This window comes from Micromys minutus (assembly GCF_963924665.1).
Source record: "Micromys minutus genome assembly, chromosome: 7".
In the NCBI taxonomy this organism is placed as follows: domain Eukaryota; kingdom Metazoa; phylum Chordata; class Mammalia; order Rodentia; family Muridae; genus Micromys; species Micromys minutus.
This window is the reverse complement of record NC_137976.1, coordinates 48,593,435-48,601,509: the sequence shown is the minus strand read 5'-3', so window position 1 is coordinate 48,601,509 and position 8,075 is coordinate 48,593,435. Positions and strand designations below refer to the sequence as shown.

Sequence of the window (8,075 nt, the reverse complement as noted above, 5' to 3'; positions counted from 1 at the left end):
AACAGATATCCATGAGAAAAGTTTTTATTTTACTTTACAAAACCAACTATGTTGGGCTTAGTAAATGAGAAAAAATGAATTAAAACTTGTAATTTGAAAGTTTTCTCTATATTCCCCTTTATTCCCTTTCACTGGGAAATTTGAATAGTTTTTAAAGATCTGTAGATTAAAATCTAATTGTCAAATTTTTAATAAACTTATACCATTCTTTGTTGTTCAAATACTAATAGAAGTCCTTGATCCTACTTATTAACAACTGCAACTCCATTTTACCAGATGCAATGCCTAGTTTGGAAGGGACTTATATTGTGTGAGTACTAATGATGGTGAATCTTGTACTTTTCTTTTATCATCACGGATAGGACTTTTTATTTGTCACCATTAAAAATAATCTGGACTTTAGACCAATTCTTGGACTGGTGGTTCATAGTCATCAGCTCGTTCAACTTTAACACCGGTCTCATCACCAGTTGCTTTGCCAGAGCTATTGCCTTCACCATGGAGCTGCATGAGTTTTCCCAATTCAAACTTGGGTTTCTTCAACATCTTTACTTCTCTAACAAAGACATCATGAAGAGGATAAATGGACTGGCAAGCCTTTTCTATGTCTTTCCCAATGCTGTCTGTTTATTAACCACTTCCTTCAAGTCATTTGTCTTCACTTCTCCGGTCATGATCTCCATCATCTTTTTCCGGATCTGTCGGATGTGCTGGTGCTGCGCATAGGACGTCTTTCTTATCTGGCTGTTGTGTTCTTTAGTGAAACCAACACAGAGAAGTCGGAGCAAATGCCCATTGGTCGTTTTGACATCAACATGAACTTCAATTATGGTCTGCTACTTTTTAACCACGGAGCACATTTTGTCCTGGGTAAGATCCAGTTAGTCAGACTGTTTTTGCCCTGAACATCCTCAGTAATTAGCTTGAATTTTCTAAAAGCAACTTCATCATTCTTTAGGCAAGGCACACTTCAAACACACGACCCTTGAGGCCATCAGATGCAATTTTGGTTCCTTGAGTCCTTGTGACTAGTGTTTTCCCGATGTCCCTAATATTGAACATTGCTGGAGCTTTCACATCGTACCAGTCTTTCTTAGAAAATGGATCAACCACTTTCTTCTTAGCTCCCTTCTTGCCACCTTTCATCAGGCACTTGTTCTTCCCGACTGCCATGGTGCCACTCTGAGAGCCAAAAGGCATGAATCTTGTTCTTAAAAAGAACTTATTCCGCCATGGGTGAGTATGGTTCTGAGTATATGTAACGCATGATAATCTTAACATAAATGCTCTCTTGTTCATATGTGAAAAATACTCATTCTGGAAACTTGTTTAAACTTAGTTTAAAATTACTTAACCTTGGGGTCACCACCTCCTTCCTTCAGCAGCCTGCTATTTCTGCAAAGCATTCCTTTCTCCCACATGGTACCTGCTTCCTTTGAACACACATGTTATTCAGTTATTGGTTGCTGTGTTAGAATTGTTTGCTCGTGTTTGTTTATCTTTGTGCTTCACATCATGGAGTAAGTGCTATATTTGTTTTGCTTTGGCTCCATTAACAAATAATGCATTTAGAAACCCATTTTTGTTTGTTTTTTTTAAACTAGAAATGTAGTTCCACATTGACACGATATTTTAGTGTTTTCTTTTTCATAGTTTTCCCCATGTATTTTGCTCAAGAGCAGCAGCAGATGAATTTTTTTATCTCATCTCATTTCTTAAAAACTGGTAGCCAAGATTCCAGGTAGACCAATTGAACTTTGTGAAATGTGTCCAGAGGATGGCTGCAATTAGGTGTAAATTGTTTTAAGCCCAGAAGAGCTGGATCTGTCTACTGCATTCAACGTAGGCAAAGGAAACATCTGGGTCCTTTCTTCCTGGGGATCCAACAGCAAGAGGAAGGACAACAAAGAACCAGAACCATGCATTTGCTTTTTCTGGACTTGTCCCTCCCACACTTCCTTCCTCTTCTCCCACAAATGTTGCTCCCTTTGTTTTGATTATGATAAATTTTCTGCATCCCTAACCTTGGTTATGGAAGGGTTCACTCAGTGAATCATGTACCCCAGCCCCAGCTGTATATGGGAATCTACAGTGTCACTGCAGGGGTCTGGGTGCTATGTGGTGAAGCTGACAAGCCTATCTTGCTCAAAGAGTCCTGCTGGTCATTACCACTGCCAATACTAGAAAGAGCCTCCGCTCAGTATTGTACTAATGTTCTCAGTCTACTTGGCTAACACTTCCTGTCAGTTTCCTTGGTTTTCTTACAGTATTTCCATGTGTCACATGTGTCAACCTCGTTTCTTATTACTAAATTTGGGAGCTGTGGGCTTTGTCCTTGGCTGAGTTGTGAAGTCACTTGCCACATCTGATTATGACAGGAAAGTCCACAAAAGAACCACTGTTTAGACAAAGTGGAAGTTGAAGGTAGAATCTTAGAAGGAAGTGGGGTTAAGACTTTATAAAGTTCAAATAAAGAATCCCTTCAAAGATCATGAGGTGAGGTAGAGGGCAGCTCTGGAGACTCAGATGAGGACAGCAAGGCAAACCAGGGAGAGCCCACAAAGATCATTGGTGAGTCTGTGCACTGTGAAGGCAGACCAGAGACAGATTCCCCCATTTTGTCTATAGGCTTCTAAGCTCAACTTTAAAAAATTTTCCTTTTATACTCCACTAAAGAATCTCAATTCCAGCTTTATTCTCTAGGGATAACGGTTTATCCTAGTGCAATTCCTGACTTTGCTGGCAAGTCTAATCTCTACTACGCTTTGTTTGGGACTTTTTAGGTGGATCCTAAAATTTCTTATTTGTGTTGAGCTATTTAATTTTATTTACTGTCTTATACTCTACAGGCACTTGACATTGACATCAGCCATTATCAGAGAATGATGGGGACCACCAGATAAATTGCACATTTTGTTAGCTTGACACAAATCTAGGCACATCCTGGAAGACAGAATGTCCCTTGTGGAATTAGCTCCATCAGATTAACCCTTGGTCCTATATTTTGGGCATTTTCTTGATTGCTATTGAAGGTGGTTCTGCCCTGGGCTATAGAGAAAATATAACAGAGCAAACCTGTAAGCAGTATCCCTCCCTGGTTTCTGTTCAACCTTTGCCTTCCTTCCTGCCTTTGCTTCTCTTGGTGATATAAAATGAAATATAATGATATATAAGCCCTTTCCTTCCCAAATTGCTTTTGATCAGTGTTTTATCACAACAACAACAATAAAAAAGCCCAGCTAGGGCAAAAGGTTTAACTTTCTTGTGTCTCCATGTGTGAATTTGAACAGATGCTTACTCCTAACAAGAGCTTGGACAGTTTATTTAGAAATCGACACACTGAAAAGGGGCAAAATATACAGAAAACGAAAGGGTTAGTAGCTCAAAGACATCACAGCACAGAGTGCAGAGATTTGTGTTCTTTTACTGTAGACATGTGGGCTTGTTTGGGTAGTGAAGGCTTTGGGACTCATTTGTGTGACACCAGCTTTTTAAAACATTCACTCTCTGTTACAGCTAGTTCTGTGTACAACCGTGCCTTACGTGTCTCATTAGCATCTATCCAGATATGTGTATTTTAGTGTTATAATGAGTTATGGTCACACTCTATGGTACATCTGAGCCAGAGCCTGTGATTGGTTTTAGGGGGGCAGGAATTTCCAACCTTCCTTTTTGCCAGCTTATTTTATTTTTCATATGCTAATTTTGTAAGGCTTTGAGCCAGACCTCCCTGATGACACTCTATAAGCTATTCTGCCTTCACCATTAGAAAGGAAGAACAGAAGCATCTCAAGGACTGTTAACCTTCTTTGCTTGTGCCTCAGATACAGCTTTCTGGGAAGTTATTGGAACATAGTTATTTTATCAAGAAACAAAAAAAGACCAAGTTGTAGATATTAAATATATTCTTGATAAAGATGGTTAAAGAGAAAAAGAGAGACACTGTTAGATAAAAAAGGAATTGAGATGGCGGTTTTCTCCTCCACGAAAGGATTGTTCTAAAACAGAAATAAACAGTAAAGACAAAAAAACAAGAACACCTAAGTCCATCACAGAAGGTCTGGGTCACAAACTGGTTTATACAAGACAAAAACATTACAAGTTATTATATAGATGGTTAAATTTCCAACAAGAAAAAGTTAGTAAACTTTTTTCTCTTTTTTTATTGGATACTCTGTATTTATATTTGAGATGTTATCCCTTTACCCTGCCCAGCTTCCATTATCCATCTCCCTCCATTTGCCTTCACAAAGGTGCACTCCCTTCTTTTCTTTTTCATTTTTCTTTTGAAAGTTACAGTGACTTTATTTCAAACCAGTATTTCATTGATGTGTTAATAAGTGGTTTCTTACATATGTCGTTAAATGTTTTGATTTTAAAACATTAAAGCATTGCTTTCTTTTACTAAAGAGATAAAAAAAATTTTATAAGAATTTTTAGAAAATGTACCGAATGAAAACAAACCAAAACAACAAGAAATACCAATAGAAAATTTTCTATCCAACCTATATATGCTTTGTAGATATATATTATTTTTATAATTTAGATCAGAATTCTATTCTTTTGTAATATTGATGTTAAAGAATCAATTTCCTTTATCTTCTTTGAGAATTTTATATATGTGTATTTTAAACTTCTTCTAGTTTATAAATTATATCCTTAACTTTGAATAGCAGCACTTTTTATGTCCCCCCAAAGGGAATCTTTCATTTCAACAAAATATTATTTGATTTTTCAGTTTAGTGTATGGATGATCATGATGATGGTTCTGGTGGTGGTAGTGGTAGTGATGGTTTGCATTTTTGACACAAGATCATACTGTTTAGCTCTGGTACAGATGGAACCTGCAGTGTAGACCAGGTTGGCTTTGAACTTACAGAAATTTCAGGCCCAACATTGCATTATCTTATTTTTTCTCTTTTCACAGGCTTAACATTCCCCTTACCATAAAGTAAAGGAAGATTCTGACTTTTACCTTGCTTGATAGTTGCTTATAGACAGAATTCACACTCTCAGTCAGTTGATGGTAGCTTATGCAGTAGCAGTTGCCTCTACTCAATAGTGCTTCATTACAGATATCTAGTAGTTTACTAGTTAGTACCCAAATCATCAGCATATTTAGAACTTTAAAAATTGAAATTATCCTAACTATTTACACCATTCACTAGTCCCAAAGATTTAGAATTGATAAACCTAGGCATAAACAAGGCCCATTAATCCAAACTATATAACATATGCATTTGTCTCATATAAATGAACATTTTAACACTTTAATCTATCTTACTCAACTATTAGACATTGTTCATGGTTCTCCCTACCCTCAGAATATAATGACACCCTATTGAAGGAAACTGATTTAATCATTGGGTTTTGCTAATGTTATTTGATGTCATGGCAACACTATACTTGACACTTAGTTTAATATCTCTTGAGAATTTCTTATATTTTTTTTATTTTATTATTTCTTTTATATTTTTAACAGTCTAGTCATTGCCCCTTCTAGGTTTGTTCTCCCACAGTTCCTGACCACATTCCTCCTTTTCCCCTGTCTCTAAGAAGGTGTCCTCCCACACTCCTGCCAGGCCTCTCGACCACCTGGGGCCTCAAGTCTCTAGAGGGTTAGGCACATTTTCTCTCACTGAAGCCAGACCAGGCAGGCTTCTACTGTATATATATCAGGGATCTCATACTAACTCCTGTGTGTTGCCTGGTTGTGGCTCAGTGTCTGAGAGATCTCAGGGGTCTTGGTTAGTTACAATAGATGGTCTTCCTATGGGGTCACACTCCTTCTCAGTTTCTCCCAGCCTTTCCCTAATTGAACCACAGGGGTCCCTGACTTCAGTCCATTGTTTGTGTGTAAGTATCTGCATTCATTTCAGTCAGGGGCTTGTTGGTCCTCTCAGAATACACACATGCTAGGCTACTTTCTGTGAGCGCACCAAGGCAACAATAATAGTGTCAGGCCCTGGAGCCTCCCCCTGAGATGTTTTACAAGGAAATACATTTTAAAAATTTACATCTTGTGCCAGTATAGTGTTATGGCTTAACTGGTAGTAGAAATATAATTTAAAATTCCCTTTTTTTTTTTGTTTGGCTGTTCATTTTTCAGGTCAATGTCTGAATTGCATTTGTCATAACACTAAAATAAGATAGATGTAAAAATAGAAGTATATTACAACTAGTTGTTCTTAAAATCATGCACTCCCTTCTGAACCTCCTCTCACCTGATTGCCTTGTCATTGCCCTACACTGGGCAAACAAACGTTCCCTCTCTGGAACAATAACCTCTTCTCACATTGATGCCAGACACTGCTATCTTCAGCCACATATGCAACTGGATCAGTAGGTCTCTTAATGTGTGAATAAAGGTTGGTGTTTTAGTCCACGGAAGCTTTGGAGGGTTTGGATGGTTGATAATGGTATCTTCCCATGAGGTTGCAACCTCTTTCAGCTCCTTGGGTCCTTTCTTTAGCAACCTCATTGGAATCCCCATGCTCAGACCCATGGTTAGCTGCAAGCATGCTCAGCTATATCTCTATGAATCTAGCATAGTCCCTGAGGGGGCGTCTCTGTCTGGTTCCTACCAGTAAGTACTTTTTAGGATCAGTTATAGTGCTTGGATTTGGTGAATGCATATGTTGTGGATCCCCAGGTGAGGCGGCTTCTGAGGGATCTTTTCTTGAATCCTTGTTTTGTTCTCAAAAATCCATGAGAGTTTTGTTTTTTTCTAAGAAGGACTGAAGCATTCTCATTTGGCCTTCCTTCTTTTTAAGCTTCATAATGTCAGTGAATTGTTTCTTGGGTATTGGGTATTCAGAGCTTTCTGGGGCTAGAATTTGCTGATCAGTGAGTGCATGCCATGTGTGGTCTTTTGTGACTGGGTTACCTCACTCACGATGATAGTCTCTAGTTCCATCCATTTTCCTACAAATTTCATGAAGTCATTCTTTATAATTGCTGAGTAATATTTCACTATGTAAATGTACCACACTTTCTGTATCCATTCCTCTGTTGATAGACATCTTGGTTCTTTCCAGCTTCTGGCTATTATAAATAAGGCTGCTATGAACATGGTGGAGCATGTGTTCTTATTATATGTTGGAGCATCTTTGGGGTATATGCCCAGAAGTGCAATAACTGGGTTTGCAGATAGTACTATGTCCAATTTTCTGAGGAACTGCCAGACTGATTTCCAGAGTGGTTGTACCAGCTTACAACCCCACCATTCTAACTGGTGTGAGGTGGAACCTCATGGTTGTTTTGACTTGCATTTCTCTGATAATTAGGGGTGTTGAGTATTTCTTTATGTGCTTCCGAGCCATTCGATCTTCCTCAGCTGAGGATTTTTGTTTACCTCTGTACCCAATTTTTTAGTAGAATTATTTGATACTCTATAGTCTAGCTTCCTGAGTTCTTTGTATATATTGGATACTAGCCCTCTATCAGATATATAATTGGTAAAGAGCCTTTCCCAATCTGTAGGTTACCATTTTGTCTTCTTAATAGTGTCCTTAGTCTTACAGAAGCTTTGCAATTTTATGAGGTCCCATTTGCCGATTCTTGATCTTAGAGCACAAGTCACTGGTGTTTTGCTCGGGAATTTTTCCTCTGTACCTATGTATTCTAAGCTCTTCCCCACTTTCTTTTTTAATAGTTTCAGTATATGTGATTTTATGTGGAGATCTTCGATTCACATGGACTTGAGCTTTGTATAAACATCAATTCTGTTCCATTGATCTACCTGCCTATCTCTGTACCAATACCATGCAGATTTTATCATAATTGCTTTGTAATATAGCTTGAGATCAGGGATGGTGAATCCTCCAGGAGTGTTTTTATTCTTGAGAATAGATTTCACTATTCTAGGTTTTTTGGAATTCCAGATGAATTTGCAAATTGATTTTTCAAACTCTATGAGAATTGAGTTGGAATTTTAATGCGGATTACACTCAATCTCTAGATTACTTTTGGCAAAATGGCCATTTTTACAATGTTGGTCCTGCTAATCCATAAGCATGGGAAATCTTTCCATCTTCTGAGATCTTCTTCAATTTCCTTCTTCAGCGTCTTGAAGT

At 38.0% G+C, this 8,075-nt stretch overlaps 1 pseudogene across 1 annotated transcript; it reads right to left on the bottom strand.

Moving 5' to 3' along the window:
• Nucleotides 1-399: 399 nt before the first annotated feature.
• LOC308422380 (small ribosomal subunit protein eS1-like) lies at nt 400-1,177 on the bottom strand (annotated as a pseudogene). The gene has a single exon. The product of its transcript is annotated as a small ribosomal subunit protein eS1-like (transcript).
• Nucleotides 1,178-8,075: the final 6,898 nt, after the last annotated feature.